General features: G+C 33.3%; 1 protein-coding gene across 1 annotated transcript in view; it reads left to right on the forward strand.

Moving 5' to 3' along the window:
* LOC127732641 (dedicator of cytokinesis protein 9-like) overlaps positions 1–24,965 on the forward strand; it is a 401,298-nt gene that overhangs the window by 226,781 nt on the left and 149,552 nt on the right. The gene's annotated exons all lie outside the window — the stretch shown is intronic.

Here is a 24,965-nt window from a genome sequence, read left to right on the forward strand (position 1 = left end):
GTTAATATATAAGTAAAATGTTCAACATAATTCAATAGAAAAACAAAAGACATGGGTATCCATCCATGACACAAAATCAGTACATGCACAGAATGGTTTCAACTTCACCATTTGGAACTCTTGGTTTAATAGCTTCCTTGTGAGCAGCAACTCTCTATCAAGGAAATCATGATAGGAAATACAAGCCTGGGAATATCGTATCAATTGGGAGATAGTTCGATGGGATAGATGGGTTCAACATAGTCACCAAATTTCCGGTTGTTTGTTTTGTGGTCTATCTTTCTATTGAGCCTATAAAACGCTTGGTCAAATTTTATCACCTTCCTTTGTAAACGGTGTATCTTTCTTTTAACCTACAGTTTTGAAAACCTAAAATGTCACCCCATACACGAGTATCGGTAAAATAGTTGTTCGAGTAAATCTTTTTGTCCTTCAAATAATAGATTGTTTCTTTTTTCTACAATTATGTAAAAATCCATCTGTTTTGGTATTTATTGTCTAACCTTTAATAATGATATAAAAAAGATGTGGTATAAATGCCAATAAGACAACTCTTAACAAGAGACCAACTGAAACAGAAATTAACAACTATAGGTCACCGTACAGCCTTCAACAAATGAGACCTTTTTTAGAAAATATAAGTCAAACATCTTTATATTCATTTACTTATTATTAATATCAAATTTCACAATCTTTGACAATCGACCTTTGAAAACATCATATCTTTTGTTTTCTTTACATTTATTGTCAGTTTTGAGTGTTTAATTTAAAAAAAAGAAGTTTAGCATCACAAGTTTCTGACATCAACATTGTATCATCAGCATACAGTAAAATAAACCATTAACTCATTTTCTGTATCTCTTTAATATAGTTTCTAACCCTTTAGATTTTGTAGTTTCTAGAAAGTCTTGCAAGTCAATTAAAAATAAAGAAAACGAGATAGCTGAGAGATTCTCCCTTGTCTTACTCCTATATCACATACAAAAAAGTAAGTCGGACTTTTCATTATTATATACTATGCAAGATTTCGTGTCTGATACATATTTTTTAACTCTAAAAAAATATCCGGTTCATGTGGTTTTGTAGAAGTTTGAAATATAAAGAGTTTCTATGTACAAAGTCAACGTTTTTTTCTTCAAAATCTACAAACGCACAATAGTTAAAGTACTCCGTATTAATATGAAAGATGCACGAGATTTGCCTTTTAACCGTATAATATGATAAGTATGAAACCGTGACACTTCGAATTCAACTCACTTAAAAAAATATGTTTTTTTTTATCGATTACATATTTAGCTATAACTAATTACAATAAGCTTATATAAAACGTAGTTATAATTTTTGTATTATTTTTTGTTTCATAGAGTTTGAATGTACAATTATGTTATTGTATAACAATTATTTATTACCTTTAATTTAAAACTAATATTTTTTTTCTATATATAATATAGAATTATGACTATTGGTTTGATACAATATTTAGGTCTTTCCACTTTTCCGTGGAAAGACCTATTGCTTTTGTTCTGATTATTATTATTATTTTTTTTTTTTTTCTTCCGCCTAATTTTTTTCTTGCGTAGTATTGTTGTTTCATAAGATGTCACTTAGATATTTGGTATATGATATCGAACAGTTTATACGCTTTTGAAACTGACAACCGCTTAACCGAATACTTAACGTCGTAAGAGTTATCTCCCCAAACACTGTTTTTCTTGTGGCCACTACTCCTTCGCAACCGTAAAAGATTACGACAAATTTATTTTACCAAATTGCTCGCTATATCTTCAGGATGTTGAGTTTGGTTTTCACCGAAGCGTTCCGGAGACTCTATATGAGAGTTATTTAAATTCTCCCTCGCCCTGCTCGTCCGAATTTAAAGTATTTCTACTCTAAATTCAATAGGCTTTAAACAAAACAAACACAGAAATAGGATTAGTTGCTCGCAGTAACATTTTGGATTAGTTGCTCGCAGTAACATATTATCTTCTCTTGCGATACATTATTTTATTAAACTTTATAATACAGATTTCTTTTATACAACCAACATATATGAAAACATGTAATAAACATAGCAGCCACTGTATATATACTTATGTGACTTACTTCGTGACGATTCGACGTAACTGCGAGCACCTTCGATACTAATACATTTAAATGCCAAACTTTATATAGTACCATAAAACCCCACCCGTAGAAACCGCCAAAACTTTTCTCGTGCCTTGTGCACGTACCATCAAACTTTATAAATAGTACATACTCTTGCAGAACTAGTTTCAGAACTAGTTACACTAGTTCCCATCTATATATAATTAATACAAATACCAAACGGGAAAACCCATTTTCAAACGAAATGAAATATATTTAAATTCTCCCTCGCCCTGCTCGTCCGAATTTAAAGTATTTCTACTCTAAATTCAATAGGCTTTAAACAAAACAAACACAGAAATAGGATTAATTGCTCGCAGTAACATCGAAACAAAGGAAATGAAACAGTTCAGAATTAGATGCCAAGATTCAAAGATACTACCAACTGACGATGTAAATTGTCCTTAATATAACCATCTTTTGACTGATCTGATGACCATCTACCGTGCGCCTTCAATAATCTATCAGAAACCCCGTTATTAGCTGCTGAGGTAGCACCTCCACTTCTTAGACTATGTAACCCGAACTTAGATTTATCCAAACCAATATCTTCCAATGCCTTAAGTACTATCTCACGAGCTCTAGTGTACGATAAGGATGTATTGTTTTTGCTTAGCTTGTATACACCTTGTGATTTCAAAAATGACAAAGAACGAAAAATAAAATAGTCTGAATCAGATTCTAAACCAGCTAATTTCAAATAAATCTTTAACCACTTAACAGGACACATTTCATTGCCGGTCCTAGCGATTATAACCTTGTTTCCTCTTCTATAAATGTCTGTTTTACTCTTATTGATAGCAATCTCAACATGAGTATCGTAGAAAACAATGTTATTTCTTTTTATATTTGCTAACTCACTGTAGCGCAAGAAACCGGAAAATCCAAGAAGACATAGTAAACACACTCTTAACTTAGACAAATCATGTTCAGAGCCATATCTAGAAAAAATTAACTTTAAAATGTCTGTAGTAATAGGCTCTTTTTTGTTGATGGGTATACTCAAAATTCTACGACCGCCTTCTAAAATATTAGATAACAACTTATCAGAGCAAGGATTGTATTTAAAGTTAATGTCATGATACCATTTAATGGAATAAAAGTTAGATTCTAAAACGGACACGCTAACACCTTGCTGTATCAGTGAACCGATATATAAACATACTGTAGTTGCAGTAGCCGGAGAAAATTCAAGTTGACAATCGGAACACCAAAGACGAAATTTTCCAAAATAAAATTTATATTTTTTAACAGTAGATTTTGAACTAGACGCTTCCACAATTGATGGTAATGCACTGACAATTTTGGCAAATCTAGAATCATTGGCTAATTTCTCGAAATGTTTCCATTGAGTCTGTAAATAGAAAAAACCCAATTAAAATCTTCATACATACATGTATCTTAATTAGATAAACATTAAACTTCTATAAATATATACATCTCATATCTATATACATCAACTTCTAACCACACTGTGTGATTCTTTATGTTACACTGTGCAACATAGCTCAAAAAAGTTCATACATAGTCCATCATAATACTGTATATTATGCCACAGAACAACTAATATATTGTTCACAAGTAAACATTTCACACTGTGTGACATACACACATATAAGTGTATCTAAATAGATAATTATCTAAATTACTAAGTAGTAAAATCAACTAACAACACTAACACATTACTGTTAAATGGTTGCTTAGCCAAAATACTGTTTTCGTCCGATCCTTGTATAAAAAATGATTTCGGATTTCTATACTCACGGAAATCTTTTATATAGCCTTTATATTGATATGTTAAACGATTCACAATCTTAGGCCAATACACAGCTGATTTCCACTTAGGTACTACTAATGCACCTTTTGCTTTACATATATGCATATAATTAATAACCCTATTAATCAAAACAATAGGAGGAACTATCCAGTTATTAAATGCTGACCAGTCATATGCAAACGCATCAACACCGGAGGTACCAGGTGTAAAAAACTTTGAGAAAAACCTAGATACTTTCTTATTTCTACTGTCGGCAAATAGATCACAATTGAATGGACCCCATAACCGATCAAAATATTTGAAAATAATATCTGAAACACCCCAATCATCAAAATCGAAAATTTTACTCAATTCGTCAGCTTGAATATTTTCATCTCTTGGGATCCATTCAATTTCTAATACAATATTATTATCTAAGCATATATTAAAAACATCTAAAGCTATGTCCTGAAGCTCTGCCTTCATACTACCTTTTCTAATTATCTTAGTTACATTCTGATTATCGGTGTAAATTTTGACAAGTTTTCCACTCAATTGATTATGTAAAGACTGTAAAATATTGCTTACTGCTTTTAATTCCCTCCAAGTTGAACTCTTAGTTCTGTCTGATTTATCCCACATAAAATGAGATACATTATTTGAACCTACAATATAACCAGCACCTGCATATTCGCTGGCATCAGAAAAAATAATTCTCTCAGGCATTCTATGAAAATATGAAATATGCCTAAAACTAACTTTGTCACAGTAAAAATACCAAAATCTAAGTTCTTGAATAACATTGTCATTCAAATATACAAAAGAATCCCAATAAGCTCTACAAGAGATAGTCATATGTAAATGCCTTGTCATAATTTGACAAATACTGCCTAATGCTGGTAACATAGAAATTATTTTTCCACACACTTTAGCTAAATTTCTACAAGTGATATGTATATTACGTTCAAATAAAGCAGATATAATGTTTTTTAAATTCTCGAATTTTTTCACAGGTATTTCTAAAGTTCCTTCTTCTAAATTCCAATTAAAACCTAGCCATTCCATAATTTGAACTGGTGTCCATACGCTCTTATTATTATTTACAACAAAACCAGATTTTTCTAAGTCACTTTTAACCTGTAAAGCCATATTTTCACAAATTTCTGAATTTTCTGCAGTTCCCCACCCGTCATCTAAATAAACCACAATAGGAATACTCATAGCTCTCCAATATTTTACTAAAACTCTGATCGTTTTAGTAAAAATGTGACCTGCTGATGATAAACCGAAAGGCAAAACTGTGAAAGTAAAAAATCTGATTTTATTGCCAAATTTCCATGAAAAACCTAAAAATTTTTGATGATCACAATGCACATCTATGTGATGATAACCATGCCTTAAATCAAATTTATACATGTATTTTGAATTATGTGCAAAAGATAATGCTTCATTAACACCTTCTAATTTAATCTTTTGTTTTTCAACGTATTTGTTTACATGTCTCAAATCTAGTACAAGTCTTTCTTTACCTGAACTTTGTACTGAAACAGTTAACGGATTTACTACAAAAGGTGGACACTCTACTTCATTGATACAATTAGTAGTAAGAAGTTCATCTATTGACTTTTCAACAAAAGTAGCATGCTTAAGAGCTGATTTGTTATTAGGTAAATGAATACAACATGGTTCAGTATTAAATGGAATTCGATAGCCAAATTCTATCGTATTTAAGATAAAATCATTTGCCTGTAAAACAGATTTCCAAAATAACACATTATTTTTTAAATTCCCTTTAACGTTAATAATTTGATCTCCAGACTTAATTTCATAATTGTTAATAAAGTCAAAATTATACTCAACTCCATTCGTTGTATTTTCATCTAACGTCTGTTCTTTACTGTGACTTTTCTTGTTCCTTTGAGGCCGTGCTGACTGTTGCTGACGGACTTTCCTTGAATGGACAGAATCTGGCGAAATGTCCTTGTTGATTGCAATAAAAGCATTTCCCGGATCTGTTCTGTGACTGCCCTGTACTTTCTCCGAATCCACTGCTTTGACTAATCCCACGAAAAAAATTCTTTGCGTTGAATTTATTTCCACTTTCTGTAGGTTTATTGCTGGGCCGATCATACGGTTTTGAACTTTTCCTTTTTCTAGAAGCACTGGCAATAGCGGAACGCAAATTAGCTGCATCGTCCTTATCGTCAGCCAAAGGACTACCAATGTATTCATTAACGGTGTCCCATCCATGTTTGTCGCCGATTTTCAGAATTTTGTTCCTCTTCCGCAGCGTTTCTTTTTCCTCTGCTAACACCTCCAACGCCTGTACGTACGATTTGGACTTAATCAGTTTCTCTATTCTTGAAATCGTGTCGGACCTTTCTGTATTGAATAAGTACTGGATGCGATGTCCCTCTCTCTTGAAAACGAAATCTGGAGTCGAAACACCGGTTGACTTCACTGGTTGTACAAATTGGTTTTCAAAATGTTTGATTAAATTAACTTTCTGCTGTTCTAGAGCGTTTGTTAAAACTGTTGAAAACAACGATACAGCACCATCAGTAGACAACTCGGTATTGGATGTACTCTCCTTACTTTTGGACTGTCTCAAATCATCATGGTCGGAACCAGTATCGGACATCATAAACATATACTAATGTGACTTACTTCGTGACGATTCGACGTAACTGCGAGCACCTTCGATACTAATACATTTAAATGCCAAACTTTATATAGTACCATAAAACCCCACCCGTAAAAACCGCCAAAACTTTTCTCGTGCCTTGTGCACGTACCATCAAACTTTATAAATAGTACATACTCTTGCAGAACTAGTTTCAGAACTAGTTACACTAGTTCCCATCTATATATAATTAATACAAATACCAAACGGGAAAACCCATTTTCAAACGAAATGAAATATATTTCCCCTTATGCATTTGATATAAGTGATATGCATTTCTAACTGGTAAACCATAAGTGATAGAGACCTTTAGGGTCTATTGATTTGAGGTCCTTGGTAAAAAAAAAGAAAATTTGGTCAAGGTCAAAGGTCAAGGTCATATTCTAAATTTTGATTTTGGCTTATTTTCACTTCTTTTCAAAAACCGTATAAAATATCGACAACATATTATTACTAAATTGTTAGTTGCGACATGTCGTTACACATACATTTTGGTTTAAAGGGTGCGCTAACATTAAATTAGAGTTTTCTCCCCTCTTGTATTTAAAAATACACATATGGTGATATAACTCATTAACCATATATAACTAAGACCTAGGGTCTTTTGATTTGAGGTCCTTGGTTTATGACCTTGAAATTGAGCTCAAGGTCATAGGTAAATTTGACGTTCTAGATTTTGACCTTTGCTTTTACCTCATATGTAAACATGATAAAGCCATGGGACTTTTTGCATTAGGTTGCAAGCCATTTGACCTTGAAAAATTTAACCGGAAGTGACATTGTGTAAACCGGAAGTAGCTATTTTTTGTACTTATTTAATATAAAAGTATATAGAACCATATATTTTTGGAATCAGTGTCAAGTAAACATTCAAGATTTACCGGAAGTAACATTTTTCAAAACGGAAGTAACAAATTAGCTCCCTTTAAAAAAAAATGTATAGAAACCATATATTTTTGGAATCAGTGTACAATAAGCTATCATTTGACGCCGGAAATGACATTTTAAACCGAATTTTAATATCTTTATATCAAAATAGATCTTTCTGGGTGGAAAGACCTTCAATTGTTCTCTGAACAATTGGTTTTTAATTTCATTTTTTTTCTTTTTAATTTGCCATTTTCTTTTAGGCCATTTAACGCCAACTCTTAAGACAGCGGTTAGGACATCCTAGCTATAGATATAATCATAAGATAGCTTCGATGTGCATGCTAAGACATGCCGTCAGTCTCTGTCCTTAGAATTCTAAGAACCGATCTTAGGACAGTGTCGATATTATGTTGATAAAATGTCAAAAGTTATGTCCATTATTCCGCAATATACCATCTTCATTATATTTGACATTTATCATTCAGAATCAGCACGAAGACAATTTACTCATATTTTAAGTTCTGCAATAATTATATATAACCAGTAATGCTTTGAAGCAATGGAATAGGACTGTAAAAAATAATAGAAAAACAACTCGGTACGGTGATGTCTTATGGAATTATGTTGGCTTTCTATGAAATTCTTTACACTTTTTTATTATATTGTTATTTCCATTAATTCATAACCATAAACAATAAACAATTCGTCAGACAAAGGAATGAATATCCTTATTTATTTATTTATTATTATTATTATTATTATTATTATTATTATTATTATTTATTTATTTATTTATTTATTTATTTATTTATTTATTTATTTATTTATTTATTTATTTATTTATTTAAAAGTTAAGTTGATTTTCCTCTTGTTATTTATGCTGTTTTTTCCTGGCAATAATCTTAAAAGCATTGAAGTGGTTAAAATCTTACCAGAGCCGGGTTTCATACCAAAGTCAATCCGGAGTCCGGTACGGTTTTATTGCGTTCATACCTGCGCATACGATTTCAAAAACGAGTTGTCTCCCTTTCGGGTTCGGTTTACCACTTAATCCTTAAGAAATGAAATAAATGGTTTTTGATACAGTTTGGAAAAAAATCTTTGTTTTTATGATATGAAAGATGATATTCACCTCACGAAATTAGAGTGTTCCTTCAAGAAATCAAACAAAACAGAGAAAATAAAGAAAATAGGTTACCGAGTTCGGGTTACCACTTTAACCAAGGTGGAAATATAGAAAACTTATTTTTCAACCTTATAAGTAAGTTAAAATTCAGAACAAAGCGTACTCATACATAACATAAAACTTTATATTTTACACCATATACATTAATGTTTGTAACAAAAATCTCTAAAGAATGATAAAATAAACATATTTAATGATTTCCGGTTCGGCGAATTTCCGGCAAATTCCGGTTCGGGTTCGGGTTCGGGTTACCACTTTTACTGACCAGCCGGTGTGGTGGACACCGTTCTGTACTTTCACTTTGCGATCTTAATATCATTATTTGTTTAAGTTAACACCTTATCAATGCAGATAAATAGCGTATTTATTATGTTTGTGCCTCCCTTTTCATTAACATTGTCTATATTTATGATAGGATAGGGTTTTCATTGATCTCATTTAAGCATTATATCCAATGCGTAAGGTTTTAGAAATATCACCTAAGTTCATACGCCGTATCGAGAAAGGAATTTACTGTCCGTTCAATAATAGCATTATATAGAAATGTCCTTTTAGTTTTATTCGCTTTCAAAAATAATTCGGACAAGAAGGACAAAGTAAGGACAACTTATAATAACGTTTCTTTATTAAAGAATAATTCAATTTTGGATGTAACACATCTTCTGATTGGCTGAAAGTGTTGTCTATCAGCTGATAGAAATAATTTTGTCATGTAGCCGTGACGTCATCAACGTTTTTATCATGATTTACGCCTTTTTAGAATTAAATTATAAGGAATGACTGTAATATTTTTTCGGTCTATTCGAAATAACCTAAAAAAAAATGTGGTGCACACTTAAGGAATTACTGTAATATTGTTTCTGTCTATGAAGAAATAACATCAAAAATGTGGTGCACACTGAATAACACGCTTAGCGGGTTATTTTAAAGTGTGAACCACATTTTTTAGGTTATTTCGAATAGGCAGAAAAAATATTACTGTCATTCCTTTTAATTTAATTCCAAATTTAATTTTTAAGGAGTAAATCATGAAAAAAACGTCGATGACGTCACGGTCACATGACAAAATTATCTCTATGAGCTGATAGACACAAAACCTTCAGCCAATCAGAAGACGTGTTACATCCAAAATTAAATTATTTATAAATAACCCGCTACGCGGGTTATTCAGTGTGCACCACATTTTTTATGTTATTTTTCATAGACAGAAAAAATATTACAGTCATTCATTAAATATCGAAATCTGTTTGTCTTTCTGAACGTTACTAACCAAAATCGTAAGAACAGTTGGAAAGCAGGTCACAGTTTGACCTCAAGTCTATCAGCAACAATAGAGTCACGTGACCGTGAAAATTCAGTAAAACTACGAATGAGACAAACCTCACTTTTAATATCTAAAATACCACTGTCATGGTAAAAACTTATTGATCAAAATAATCTTGAATATACATAGTTTTATCTCGTCAAAACTTACACATCAACTCAAAGTCCTTTATTCTTTATTTTATCTTCAAACTTGAAGTTTGTGTGAAAATTGTCAAGGCTCGTGATCGAAAAATCTAAATATTTTCGAGGAAACTAAAAATGATGGGCTGAATTTAAATTTAATAAAGCATCTCATTAAGAAAAACACTCAATATGAATATGTAGGCAATACAGTTTTGAATGCGCAAACGTCAAGTTATGTTCAACACGAAGCGGTGTTTTTTTTGCCGATTTGTGCAAGTGGTTATCTCCCCTTGATATCACCAGTCAAAAATAAAAACCCACCAAAATGAATAAAAAGGAGTTTATTTTACAAAAATCAAGTAGAAAATAAAAGAAAGTCGATTAACAACTATGTTATTATAATATTAAGAGATACTTCCTTACTTTTCAGAAAAGGATTACAGGTAAAAATCAAAAGACAATTAAAATTGATAAAAATTAGATCTAGAAACCTAGCTGAATTGATATGAATTAGCTCTGGCTGATGAAATTTACTTTGTAATTTTTATAATGGGATATGGGATCACACCTAATGGATTTTTTTTAAATACTTCTAACAATGTTTAATGCAATAAAAAAACATACTGTATACAATTTAAATAATCTTTCTGAAAAAAAATACTAAATAGTATTGATCATTTATATTTTATATTTTAATAAAGTGGGACCAAGAGTCACAATTTAGTTTTTTCAAAGTAAAAAACCTTTTAACTCAAGCCTATGTTTCTTAGTTGAACAGTACAGTACTGCCTAGAAAGTATCATAAAGAAAAAGGATAAGTTTACCAAAAATATTGACAGAAATTCTTTAAAAAATAATACTTAAAAATTATAAGTGATATAATTTTGACTTTAAAATCATTATCATTGTAAAATTCAATTATTAGATTAGCTACCACAGCTAGTTGCCCTTGCCAAATTTCTCAGGGTATTTTATAGATTATGAAAGTAAACTTTAAAAAAAACAAAATGGGGCTTCTACTCTTTAGATTGCTGTATCAGATGGTATACATATTCATAAACAAAGTATTGTATATTTTACCTTAATAATTGGATATCTATATCACAGATGAAAGTTGGTGGGACAATTCTTGTGCCTTTTACTTAATTATCAATGGATTGATATATTTGACAAGATTAGTTTGCCATTTGAATAAATTAAATTTTGTAAGAACACTTCTCTATGAATTAAATTTCTTGTTTGACTTTCTAAGCTATTTTTTTCACTTATTACTGTGGCTTATTTAGTAAAGAGATAACCAAAAAATGCAACTGAATTTTAATGTGCGTATTGTTATGCGTTTACTTTTCTACATTGGCTAGAGGTATAGGCCTGGTGGAGGGTTGAGATATCATAAACATGTTTAACCCCGCCGCATTTTTGCGCCTATCCCAAGTCAGGAGCCTCTAGCCTTTGTTAGTCTTGTATTATTTTTAATTTTAGTTTCTTGTGTACAGTTTGGAGTTTAGTATGGCGTTCATTATCACTGAACTAGTATATATATTTGTTTAGGGGCCAGCTGAAGGACGCCTCCGGGTGCGGGAATTTCTCGCTGCATTGAAGACCTGTTGGTGACCTTCTGCTGTTGTCTGTTATGGTCGGGTTATTGTCTCTTTGACACATTCCCCATTTCCATTCTCAATTTTATTCAACTTTTAACCTAAATATAATAAACTTACCTTCATTTCCTTTTTCATGTTTTTTCCTCCAGAAATTTTCATTACAAGGTATTTTCTTTTGCTATTTTTTGTGTTTTTGTCCATCCATAGGCTACCATTAATTTGTCAGATTTGCTTCCAGTATGAATGAAATATTCTAAGACGTACAGTTTCAAACGGTGATCTTTGTTTTAACTTTTCAATGTGTAAATTTTCACTATGCACATGACCCTGACACATATTTTGTTAACGCTATATGACGTATGTTGAAAAAAGAAAACAATGTCACCGTCATTTTCTGTAGGGGATCAAGAAGGGTTTAGATACTTTGAAATGGAGGTTTCGTATGGAATTGTGAAAAACAACAACTGTTAATCACAATTACATTCATATCTCTAATAACATCAGTATTTAGAGTACTTTGGAAACAGGTACAATGAAAAGAGGATGAACATTCACTGTTTCAAACTAGAAATGAAGCCAAAACCAGCTACAAATTGACATGACTTGTGGTCACTAAAATTGTTGTATTACAGTAAAAAAGTATGGCTTCATAATTGTGTAGAAAGTTGAAATAGGCTACCCGGTTTCATTTAATATTTTTACCGTTCTTTTCTTTATTTGGATACGCAAACGTCAAGTTATTTAAATTTGATGTTTTTGGCGAACAAAAAAGATGGCTGATAATTTTTAGAACGGACAGGATAAAGAAATAGCAAATAAAAGTTATTTTTGGCAATGTTTCTATGTCGTATTGAAACTATATTGCTCACGAAACCTACAAACTTTAAAAATCAATTATGATAAAAGCATGACAAGTTGAAAAAAAATGTTTAAACGTGGATTTTTTAGCCGATTGATTTCGCGGTCTTTTTAACGTCACTGACGACTTGTAGCGCCACCATATTAATCCCCCCTGCTATTGTTGCTGATAGAGCTTGACGACAACGGACGTTTCCAAGGACTTGCTTTTCAACTGAGAAACGTTGCTTTTGATTGGATGATTCGACGTTTTCTCTTACGTCATCGTTAGTGCAAATATACATAAATAGGAACCGTCAACTACATTTTAAAATATCCAAATAGAAAATCGAATAATCAAAGTTAAATGAGAAAGGTACAAGCAATAATTTAAACACTTTCATCTATATTTAGATATTAATCTTTTAGCGAAATTAAACTTTTAGCGCTAAACTGCCATTCTGTACCGAACGGGATTTACAAGTCATTTCTATTGTCCATTGATAAAGAGACCCTTACTTAGGTGTTTTCCGTTGTATTTCTCAAATGTTCATAGGTTATAATAAGTCTAAGTTATAGTGACCACCCGGTGCATTGTTTTGTCTGATGAATGCTGAATGTGTATTTGTTGTTATTGAAATAATAAGTCAAAATACTGCTGAAATAAATTTATTGTTACGTTTATTACAAATCTATTTCTTCACACTGGCGTTGAGTTAAACGATTATTCCACTCCTCCAGAATGAGTTAAACAGTGTTATATCAACCCTAGGTTTGTTACAGTTTGGTGTCAGAAGTGGGATGACAAAAATTATTGTCATCCAGTGATCGAATACCTCTCCTGTGATTTATAAGTTTGAGTAAAAATCTTAAATTTTTTCAAGGCGAATCTGATTCGGAAATCGAGTTTAATATGGACAAACGTGAAACGGTCGTGAAAAATAATGAAGACTCTGCATTAAATACAGCAAAACAGGGCCAAGGTGATATTGAAAGTGAATTCAATAACAACGTACGAGACGACAAAGCTAGACAGAGAAATACAGTCGAGATGGAACTGAATTTTGAAGGTGATCCAGGTGTTTCGTATTTTGAAAATAATAGCGGTCATGAACGGAAATAGGGAATTGCACCACGATTTTGCCGTAAACAGTTGCCAATTGCTGGTCATACTGCTACAATTCGACCAGATGCTTATAGTGGATCAGATGATTGGGAAGAGTATTTTTCGCATTTTCAAGATTGTGCAGAACTAGGCAGATGGAGTATGGAAGATAGAGTATTGACCCTTGCTACAAGTTTAAAGGGTCCTGCGCGAACTTTTTATATTAGCCTTCCTACACATGAACGTCGAACTTATAGTATCCTTTTCCGACTCTTAGAAGAAAAATTCGGAAGTGCCCCTCAACAAAACCGATGATTATCGCGTTTTGAAATGAAAAAGCAAAATTCCGAAGAAACAGTTGCTGCTCTCGGTGATGACCTCCGCCAAATGGTACAAAAAGCTTATTGTAATTTAGATTAAATGGCACAAGAAGTTTTGGCGCACAATCAGTTATACAAGTCGATTCCTTTAGAAATGAAATGTCGATGCGTAGATCGAGAATGTAAAACGGTCGCTGACGCTGTAGATATAATTGAAAGATTTGAGGCTCTGTTAGGGGAGTCAAGTGATATCCGCTCAGTTTCTTATGAACATTGAATTGAAAATAAAGAAGATATGGAATGGCAAAATAATGGTGACCCAAATGTCAGATTAATTTCCCAACAGCCAAAAAAGGACAGAACCATTCAATTGCTTCTAAGTAGAATTGATAAGTTAGAAAGTCAGACTCAGAATAAGGACAGCCGATCTAACTTTAGATTTGGCCAGAAAAAATACCAAAACGGGGACAATAAACGGAATCAAAGGACCTGCTTCATTTGTGATTCGCCTGATCATTATTATAGACAATGTTCCATGTACTCTGGTCTAAAATTTAGGGGAAATAAACCCCTAAATTCACAGAATTTCAGAAATTTCAGACCAAATACAACTATGGAAACGGTTCAGGGAAACGACCATCCGTTGATTCAATAGGTCGGGAGTTGACGGTTACAGAAGGGCCTCGGGACATGTTAGATAATTTTAAAGATGTTGGAAAAGAAATTCAGACTCAAATTGTTAATAGTAGAATAGGTCAAATAGGAGGGGGGGGGGGGGGGGCAGGAAATATAACAGATAATGGATTTTATATGCAAGGTTCCGTTTATGGGACAAACATCTACTTTCTTCGTAGACAATGGATCTACAGTAACTTTGTTGTCTCAGATCTTGTTTGGGAAAATAGATAAAACTATTTGTCCTTCATTACAAGAAACTAATATAGTATTAAATGATGTTAATGGCAAGATAATAAATACTTACGGTGTAACAAAAATGAGCATAAGAGTTGGCAAAACTAGTTATGAAAATAATGTGCTTATTTGTGATATTGCCCTAGATGCAATTTTAGGACAAGATTTCTTATTAAAGTTTGTGAATAAAATTGATTATAAAAAAAAAGTAATATGATATGTAGAGCTTTCGCTAATGAGGGCATTAGTCTACCAGCAAATTGTTATAAATGGGTTGATATTCAGTTCCCCTCCATTAAAGTGCATGATAAACCTGTTTATATTGAGAGTCTATATGAAACAGTCATTGAAAAGAACATATGTGTATTATCTGCGATAGTTCAACCACAATCAGACAAGCTTTCTGTGTTGGTTGCAAATTTTAACAATGAAGATATAGATTTATACCCAAATACTCAACTAGGAACATGTGAGTCATGTTCAAAACGTTTTTTTTTTATACAGATGCAAGATGTGTTAGAGTAGCTGTTAATGATCACGAGAGTTCACCTTCTCAACTTCCAGAATATTTAAAAGATATGTGGGAACGGAGCTCAAAGCATCTTACAACTGATGAATCAGAAAAAGTGGCAGCCTTATTTGTAAAATTTAAAAATGTGTTTTCTAAAACTTCTGAAGATATAGGCCGGACAGAAAATGTGCAACACAGAGTAGACGCAAGAAATGCACAACCAATCAAGCAATGCTAGAAAGAGGAATAATTGAACTTTCTCAAAGCTGTTGGAGCTCACCCATAGTCCTTGTGACAAAGAAGAGTGACAATTCTGTGCGATTCTGTGTTGATTATAGGAAGTTTAACCAGTGTACAGTCAAGGACGCCTATCCGCTACCAAGAGTGGATGAATGTTTAGACTCCTTGAATGGAAATAGTTGGTTTAATACCATGGACCTTTCTGCCGGATTTTGGCAGATTCCAATGGCGCCTGAAGACAAACATAAGACAGATTTTACTACGGGGGTTGGCCTATATCAATTCTTAGTAATGCGGTTTGGTCTTGTTAATTCCCCAAGTACCTTGGAAAGAGTACTGGAGGATATTTTACGAGGAATTCAGTGGGTTGAATGTCTGTTATATATGGACGACATAATTGTACCTGGTAAAACTATAAACATGTGTATAGAAAGGCTTGAGCATGTTTTTGACAGATTAATAAAGGCAAACCTTAAATTAAAACCAGCCAAATGCTCCTTCTTTCAAAAGAGTGTTAAGTTTCTAGGTCACATAGTATCTAGTGAAGGTACATCAACAGATCCTGCTAAAATATCAGCCGTTAAAGATTGGCCTACACCAACAAATCCCAAGCAAATGAGAAGTTTCTTAGGGCTCTGTTCTTACTATCGCAAATATGTAAATGGATTTGCTCAAATAGCACGCCCCCTACATAAAGTATGTGAAAAAGGTGTCAAATTTATCTGGGATGAATCTTGTGATGAAGCTTTCAAAACTCTTAAAGAAGCTTTAACATCCTCTCCTATTCTGTCATATCCAATGCCCAATAAACCCTTCATATTGGACACAGATGCTAGTAATAAAGCTCTAGGTGGTGTCCTGTCCCAAGAACAGGATGGTGCCGAACAGGTAATAGCTTATAAGAGTAAATCTCTAAATAAACATGAACAATTATATTGTGTAACTCGGAAAGAACTGTTAGCGGTGGTTACAGCTCTCCGTCATTTTCATGTCTATTTATATGGACAACAAGTATTATTAAGGACTGATTATGCTGCTGTTAGTTGGATGTCTAATTTAAAACAACCAACAGGACAAATTTCGCGTTGGCTACAAGAACTCGACAGTCACACAACGGGCAGGAACGAAACATGAAAACGCAGATGCGCTTTCAAGAAAACCTTGTAAAGTATGCCTGAGACAGGAAGCTATAGATGATTGTTCTGATGATGAATGTGAAGAACCCAAATATGAAATTAAGTTTCAAGATGAAAAAGATGATGAAACCAAGATTGTTCAATCTCCAATTGAAGAAGATGAAGCTCAACAAATTAGCGTTATAACAAGAAGTCAGTCTTCTAAAAGAAACGATCAAGTTAAGATAAGTGATTGTATTTTAGATGGGTGGGATACAACAGAGATAAGATAGCTACAATTAGAAGATCCAGTCATATGCTACATTTTAGCAGCAACAGAAGCAGACTCAAGTCGACCACGGTGGAATGAGATATCTCACCTTTCATCATTAGTGAAAACTTTATGGAGACAGTGGGACCGATTAGTAATTCATATTGGAATGTTTTACAGAAACTGGACGGATAAACAAAATAAAGTGAATGTGTTGCAGCTCTTTTTCCTGCTACCAAGCATATTGAAGTATTGAGATATTTGCATGATACTCCCACAGGTGGACATTTAGGTGTCGAGAAAACTTTGGATAAAGTACGGCAAACTTTTTACTGGCCCAATATGACAGAATCTGTACATAAATATTGTACTGAATGTGATCTATGCATACTCGTAAACATTCAAAAGAAAACCCAGCTCCTATGGGAACCTACATTGTCGGTGAACCTATGGAGAAAATAGCTATAGATGTTCTGGGTTCTCTTCCGCTTACAGATTGACATAATAAATATTTGTTAATAGATCATAATTGCTTTACTAAGTGGGTTGAGGCATACCCAATGCCAAACCAAGAAGCGGTGACAGTAACTACAACATTGGTGAATGAATTCATTTGTAGGTATGGAACTCCAATTCAGATATTGACTGATCAGGGTCAAAATCTTGAAAGTAATATCTTTCAAGACACTTGTAAAATGTTGGGTATTGATAAAGTCCGAACAAGCGGGTTAAGACCTTCATCAAACGGAAATGTTGAAAGAGTAAACCGTACGATTGGTACCATGTTACCAATTTTCTGTGAAAAGAAATAAAAACTGTGGGACACTTTTGTTCCACAAATTTTAATGGCATACCGTTCATCAATACACTTCAGTACTGGAAAAACACCAAACAAAATGGTATTTGGCCGAGAAGTAACATTGCCTTTACAAGTAGTTATTCCAACACCATGCAGAGAAACTGACCGTCAGGACGTAAATGAGTATGTTGAAATTTTGCAGAAAAGATTTCAAATCGCACACGAAGAAGCCAGGAAGAGTTTAAAGAAAAGTAATTCATATCAAAAAAGACATTATGACCTCAGAGCAAAGAAAAGATCCTTACATGATGGTCAAGCAGTATGGGTTTATGAACCAACTAGAAAAGGTGGAATATGTCATAAACTAACAAGCAAATGGAAAGGACCATACATAGTGACCAAGAAAATTGATGATGTGAACTATATTGTAAAGAAATACCCAAAGAAACCAGGAAAAGTGTTCCACATAGACAGACTCATGGAATATAAAGGAAACAATATTCCAAAATGGTTTAAAGTAACACAAGAAAGTGTCTCAAATTCTAGCAAGTAGTAAAAATTAAAAACAAAGAAAAGGACAGACGCCATTCGAAATTTATTATGCTTATGTGTTTAAATGTGTATCACTTGTTATTTGTATTTTATGAATAAAATTATTTATGTGTTGAGCTATAGCTTATATGAAGAATTATTGGTAGTTTTGTAATTAAAGTGTTGTGAATGCATTCCTTAGTTATGTGATAATTCTGGAAACTAAGCCAAGATTTGCCTAATGGGATTGATTACCCCAGAATTGGTTAAAAGAGGGAGTTACTAGAAAATTTGGTGGAAATTGGTAGATTATTGTGATATTTCTTAGGTAGTTAATAAAGTTGCAGAGTCAACAGAAGTTATTATTTGATGAGACATTGTCATTGTATATTGTTGTGTTTTTTTTAGATAAGTGGAAGAGATTTGAAAATGGCTCTGGTGTTTCTCTATGGTTTTGAAATGTGTCCTCTGTCTTATCAAAAATAGCTATGAGTGAAATAGAGATGACTTGTGATTTACCTGAAAATTTGTGTATTACTTTGTAAAATTGTTCACTAACATTGTCTAAAAATATATATAAATATACATGTATATATTTTTGTGTGAAACTAAACAATTCAGTAGAAAAAAAATTATGATATAATACAGAGAACCTGAAATAAAATGCACATAATTACACATGGCAACAACGTTTTCTGGAATAACAGATGATTCTATTATAAGACAGCTTACATTATACGACAAACAGTTATTATGCAGCAGCTAGGTTTAATAACTACAAATGGAAATTAATAGAAATAAATGGAATGTGTGAAATTAACGTAATGCTTATGAGTTTTTTAATCTTCATATTTTTAACAGAATGACAGAGAAATATAAGTTAGAACTGTGTTGGCCTTGTCCAGAAAAATTCACATCAAGAAGAGAACTAAGGAATCATTTGAGTACATCCTTTCATGATGTTTTGAGGGTAACATGCCCATTTTGTTACGAAGAAGAGACAACGTGTCGAAGAATTGTAGACCTGAAGAAGCATGTAGAGCGAAACCATCCAGACAGACTAAGAAAATTGTCGCAGTATTTCTTTTCAGAGAACAATGGGTTTTGGCTAGCCAATAAACCAGATGATTACAGAAAAATCATCAACCCCTCCAGAAGGGAAAGTACAGAAGCAAAAGAAGCCCGTCTGATAATATTGCAACTGCTCACAATTAACAAGACTGTGAAAAGAAAAGACGAATGGTATGAGGGATGGAGAAAACATAAAGAAGAAAAAAAATCCAAGAAAACAGAGATAGAATCCGAATTTATTCCGTCTTATTCCCCAGAAAAACTACTGCAGGTAGAAGTTATCAACATTAATCTAGCATTAGGCCGTATACAATTAGATATCCAGTATGGAACAGATTATTACCGGGTCAAACTTACTGATAACACATTAAAAGATCCGAAGGTTCGAGAAAGTCTCTGCAGGAAAATGGGCACACTAAGACATGACCGGTCCAGTATGGTTCAAAACCTCAAGGAAGAAGCTACACACTCATCAGAAGAACTAATGATGGTTCAACTGTTTTCCAAAGGAACAAGTATTCTAAGTTGTTATTTTCAGAAAATCTTTAGATTAAAACATCCTATGACCATATCAACAACTCCAACTTCTTCTTTGACATCACTTCCAGCACCGACATCAGTTCATGCTTTGTGTTTCTCAAATGTTCATAGGTTATAATTAGTCTAAGTTATAGTGAACACCCGGTGCATTGTTTTGTCTGTTGAATGCTGAATGTGTATTTTTTGTTATTGAAATAACAAGTCAAAATACTGCTGAAATAAATTTTATTGTTACGTTTATTAAAAATCTGTTTCTTCACACTGGCGTTGAGTTAAACGATTATTCCACTCCTCCAGAATGAGTTAAACAGTGTTATATCAACCCTCGGTTTGTTACAATATTATATTTAGTGTATATGTAGTTGGAATCAGTGTAGTTCTACACAAAGTAATATTTTTTGTGACCTATAACAACAAATTTGTATCAACGATCCCTATTTTTGTAGAAAAGGCTCTCTTTAATGAGTCGATGTAGTAGACCTTTTAGCATAGGGGATAGAAGTGTAATGCGTAGGTAAATCATACCTTAAGCCATCATATTCACATTACACGGAATTCATTTACAGAGATGTGCTTATTACGCAAACGAAAGGCGAAGGATTTCAAAGAGACATTCAAAATCATAAGTCGGAATTAAAATGACAACGCAATGGCTAAAAAGAAAACAGACAAACATACAAACAGAACACAAACACAACAAAGAAAACCAAAGACTGAGCAACTTGAACCCCACCAAAACTGGGGGTGATCTCAAATGCCACGGAATGGTAAGCAGATCGTGCTCCAAATGTGGCACCCGTCGTGTCGTTCATGTTAGAACAAACCCGGTGATAAGTCTTATTCAGTAGGTCACGTCCGAGAAAAAGGGCGGGATTGTAGTTACGACAATTGGAACATATCCGTTGTCATCTGTGAAACGGATATTCCATAACGGCCAACCAAATCGTGATGGCGTTCGTAAAATTTACAAAGTGACGATTTCAACTTCACCACTTGGAACTCTTGGTTCAATAGCTTCATTGTGTGCAGCAACCCTCTATCAAGGAAATCATGATAGGAAATACAAGCTCTTGAATATTGTATCAACTGGGAGATATATACTCCGTATGTTGGTGCTGCTGGAATGTTGCTACATAGAAATGGGAAGTTCACAATTGCTGAAAGCATCTCTTTAGTCGTAAAGCTTGTTTTCAACCGACCATCATTGTCAATTTCTAGATGCAAGTCAAGATACGAGGTAGACTTAACTGTATCTGTTGTATCCTTAATCTCAAGTTCGATGGGATAGATGCGTTCAATATAGTTACCAAATTTTGAATTATTTAGTTAGAGAACATCATCTATATAGCGGAAAGTGAAGCCAAAGGGTACTTCTAACTTCTTTTCTTTCTTCCGAAGAAGTTCCTGTATGAAGTCAGCCTCATATGAATAAAGGAACAAGACGGCAAGAAGAGGAGCACAGTTGGTTCCCATGGAAATGCTGATTGTTTGTTGAAAAAACATATCCTTCAAACGGAACAAATATTTTGTCAATCAAGAAATCAAGCATCTTGTTAATGTCAGTTTCAGAGAATTTTTTGTTTGAATCAGAGTGATTTTTTACAAAGTACGATTTAAACCTCCCTTAGACAAGAAACTTGTATCTATATAGGCCATTCTTTTTTATGAAACAAAGCAGGACCAACTCTTTCAATTTGTCTTTTAGTTTGGAATGGGGAATACTCGTGCAAAGTGTAGAAAACTCAAATGCTTTAATACTATTGCAAGACGAAAGCGTTTTAGATTGTATGTACTCTAAAAGATCTTTGGAATCTTTCCAAAAAAAGTCCTCTAGCACGGTTATGGGGGAAAATGACAGAATTCGACACTTTACAAGTTTTTACATAATCGTTACAACAAGGTCAAACATGCTTTTGCGGTCTTCTAAAAGCAGCATAGTCGTCTGTTGTAAATTGACCGATTGGATCATAATCCCTATCGTGACATCTTGACGCAGTCTGAATCCGCTTGGCGGGTGATGTATACATATCAGGAGAAGCTCTGCACGCTGTCGACGTACCAAGATGTGTGATTTATGAGAAAACATGCGATGAGACAGGATGGACAAAAAACGAAAGACGAAGATACCCTTTTCGAATATTTAACGAGTTAATGAAAAATTCATGTCACTCAATCTACTTCTAGAATTGTATAAACAATAAAATTTGTAATAAGTGCCGTACGATATAAAAAAAAAAAACAAATATGAAAAAAGCAATGATATGATTTTCGTGCATGGATGCATGTTTCTGGAATGGATAACTTTCATCAGGTACGAATTATTGAAAGCCAAGCGTTTAAAAAAATTGAGAACAAAACAAATCTAAATGAACAAAATGCAACATACTTTGTATGACCATGAAAGTATTATATTGACAGGAACTCCAACGAAAAATTAGCTCATTCGCATCCCACTGATTTCTTTAAGAAAATAAAAGGTTCGGACTCAGTTTGTCAAGTACGTATAACTCCTTTGTGGGGTATCTGCGATGCCGCCTTCGCCTCTTCTGTTAACTGACGCTGGTCTTACCACGTGATTTGTTATCGAATTTCTTATCTACCTACCAATGTAAATAAACACGAAAACTCCAGTGGTTATTTGTGGATCGCCACATGAATGACGACACCTGTTTCCGCTCAATTAATGAAGGCGAAAGCTGAAAAGATTTTAAACAGAATGACATAAGAAACTTAACTGCATTTGGAAAGAAGGCAAGATTATTTTTAGTTTTGGTTAGTATGTTTTAATCATTGGAACTTGGAAATCCTGAAATCTCCGGTATTAAAAATTACATGCACCTGAAGTAGGTTGTTTGCAGAAAATAATGTGATGCGCGTAAAGGATGCAGGATGGCGAAGGATAACTCAAATTTTAAGTTAAAGGTTGTAAATTTTTATCGAGTGTTACAAGAATATTTATGATTTTCTCTATCGTCTCAATGTAGAAAAATGTAATTGAACATATTTATCGAATATGTTTTAAAAACTAAAAATAGGTTGATAATTACACGCACGTGATGACCTCTACATAGCATGTATCAGGTTATAACACTGATAACATGTTACACCTTTTGTAATAATTCAAAAGTTAAAACAACCTTCAACTTAGTCCGAAATTGCCCTGACGTCTGACGGATTTTTTTAGGAATGGCTTAACTTTAAATATTTCTGGATGCATATCATGATGGCCCGGCCTTAAGCAGTATAATATTTTTTTTATTCTTAAGATTTTATCATGGGAACCAAATTTAAATTTATTTTTGTGTGTAAATGCTTAACAGTTCTGAAACATCTTACATTGTTTGTTAAGCAATTTATGTTTTGTTTCTTGTCGAATTGCTTAAAATATTGGACTCTCAGTAAACAATTTATCAAAATGTTTGTCAAAGTTAGCAGTAAACCTCAATAATAGATGCAGAATACAACTATTTTTTTCCTTACACAAGGAATTTATTGTTATTCAAGCCACTATTAAAATAAGGAGATATGGTATGACTGCCCATGCGCTATTTCATTATGCCAAAATATGATATTTTTCCCGATCAAAGCCCTTTAAAATCACTCTTCATTTTGACCTTTCCTTGACAACTAAGTACACATCCGGATACTTCGGTATATTCCGTGTTTACGATCAATGACGAGGTTCCAAAAATTTGATTGAACCCATGCATCGATATGACAAGTCGAGTTAATTAACAGATACTTCACGATTTTGTGGTATCGCATTATAAAGTTTGCAGTCGGTTTGTTGGAGTTCCTGTCAATATAATACTTCCATGGTATGACATTACTGAAATCAGTGAAATCGCTAATTACTATTCGTTCACCTTAACTTTATCATGAGGAACTAAATAAAAACTTCATTAAAAAAATCTATGGCAAACGCAATTAATGCTTTGCTGTTTTCCCGTTTTATTTTTTCAGTGTATTTGTATTATCAAAATTTGAAATTGTATATATATATAAAATAGGTTTGAACGTTGGTTTCAATTTAGACTTGTTTATATATAATATATATATATATATATAAGTACGTCTGAACCAGTGACAACTCTACGATAGATTTTATCCATCGGATCACCAGTAATGATGATACAAGGCTGAAAACACATTCTGTATATATAATTCGTCTAAATAACAGCCCAACAATGTTAAATCTGTATATTTGCGGAGGCAAATTTTTGTTCTTCCCTGGCTGGGATTCGAACTCATGCTATTGGGATATCGAGACAACACTGCCTGCACTGTGTCCAGCGCTAATCAAGAGAACATGCTCAACTGAAAATAAGCAAAATGTAAGACTTGGACAACTATGTAAACATCTAGTTGTTCGAGAATACAATAACAACAGTATTGATACGGCTTTCGAAAAAGCAATCAGAATTAGCCGCCAAGAACTTCTGGAGTACAAGGATAAGAATAAAGGAGTCAACAGAACAACTCTTGTACTCACTTACCATCCTGATTTTAAAAATGTGTCATCCATTGTTCGAAAGCATTGAAACATTAGAGAGAATGACTCTAATTTGAAAAAAAAAGTATTTTCCTCACCACCAGTCTTAACCTACTCCACATCCTGGTTGCTACAAACAATGCGGGAGAAGGAATTGCGTATGTTTTAAAGCTGCCAATACTATCAGTTCTTTCATCAGCTCCTTTACAAAACAAAGTTATATCATCTACACAAATTCCAACTCTAAAACGGAGAACTCAATTCATGTATTAACAGGTAACACCTGTGGCATTCAGTAGGTGGGAGAAACAATAGACAAATTTAATATTCGGCTAAATAACCATCGATCATGGTACAAAACCAACAAAAACTGTCCCCTCACAAGATATCTTCGCTCAAAGAAACATCCTTTTGATTATGTTACTTCTCAAATTATAGAAGTGGGAAATTAGAAATTATATAGCGAGACCTAATATATTCTATTACTAGTATTGAATTCGGTTCCTTACCAGTGAACACTGATTGGGATAC

The sequence above is a fragment of the Mytilus californianus genome, unplaced genomic scaffold, assembly GCF_021869535.1.
Source record: "Mytilus californianus isolate M0D057914Y unplaced genomic scaffold, xbMytCali1.0.p SCAF_26, whole genome shotgun sequence".
Classification (NCBI taxonomy): domain Eukaryota; kingdom Metazoa; phylum Mollusca; class Bivalvia; order Mytilida; family Mytilidae; genus Mytilus; species Mytilus californianus.